General features: G+C 42.6%; 1 pseudogene; it reads right to left on the bottom strand.

Moving 5' to 3' along the window:
* The window catches only part of LOC119588236, a 9,922-nt pseudogene that overhangs the window by 5,596 nt on the left and 3,594 nt on the right, over positions 1 to 732 (bottom strand).

The raw sequence follows: 732 nt of genomic DNA, 5'->3' as shown, positions 1-732 counted from the left end.
TTCAACCAACACAAAAAGCACCTGCAGACCTGGTATCCCTGCCGACAAACACCAGAGCCTTCTCGGTCTCCTTAATGCCCCCAGCCTCCTTAGCGATGTGGCCAAGCCTCTGCTAATGCCATCATCAGTGGCGTTGGCGAGGGTGTTGCATGAGTTCCAGGCAGGCGCCAACATCTCTCCCATCGGGCAATCAGCTTGACTCAGTGGTCAGGCTAGGGGTTGTGTGAAGCGTGATCATCACCCAATCACAGCTGTAGTCAGAAGGGGGGGGGGGGTTAGTTAGCAAAGTTTCAGAGTTTGCCTCTATCTCCTGTGCTCCTTGCTATTACCATTTAGTGTATCTCAAATGATTATGAACTAATACTCAGACAGAAATAGGACAACATTAAAAGAAACTTCAAAAAAGTATCATATAAACCATAAAGTATCCATAATCATAAACAAGCAATTCAGAATTTCAAGTTTTCAACTTTCTTTAAGCTTTACACACGAAAACACAAAGCAATGCTACTTTTGTATCACGAGACGCAGCGTTGCCAGCAAGCCCATACGGTACATGATGAAGTCCAACTCATTCTGCTCTGTAAAATCATTATAAAATTAATACCATTGGCAGCAAGATAGTCATCCTGATGTATCTATCACAAATCCTTTATGGCTAATGCACAATGTGTCACTCAAGTGCAATTTTGTTATAATACGTAACGACAAGTATTTACACCTGATCTTTAG

This window comes from Penaeus monodon, chromosome 23 (assembly GCF_015228065.2).
Source record: "Penaeus monodon isolate SGIC_2016 chromosome 23, NSTDA_Pmon_1, whole genome shotgun sequence".
In the NCBI taxonomy this organism is placed as follows: Eukaryota; Metazoa; Arthropoda; class Malacostraca; order Decapoda; family Penaeidae; genus Penaeus; species Penaeus monodon.
This window is presented reverse-complemented; position numbering and strand designations above follow the sequence as displayed.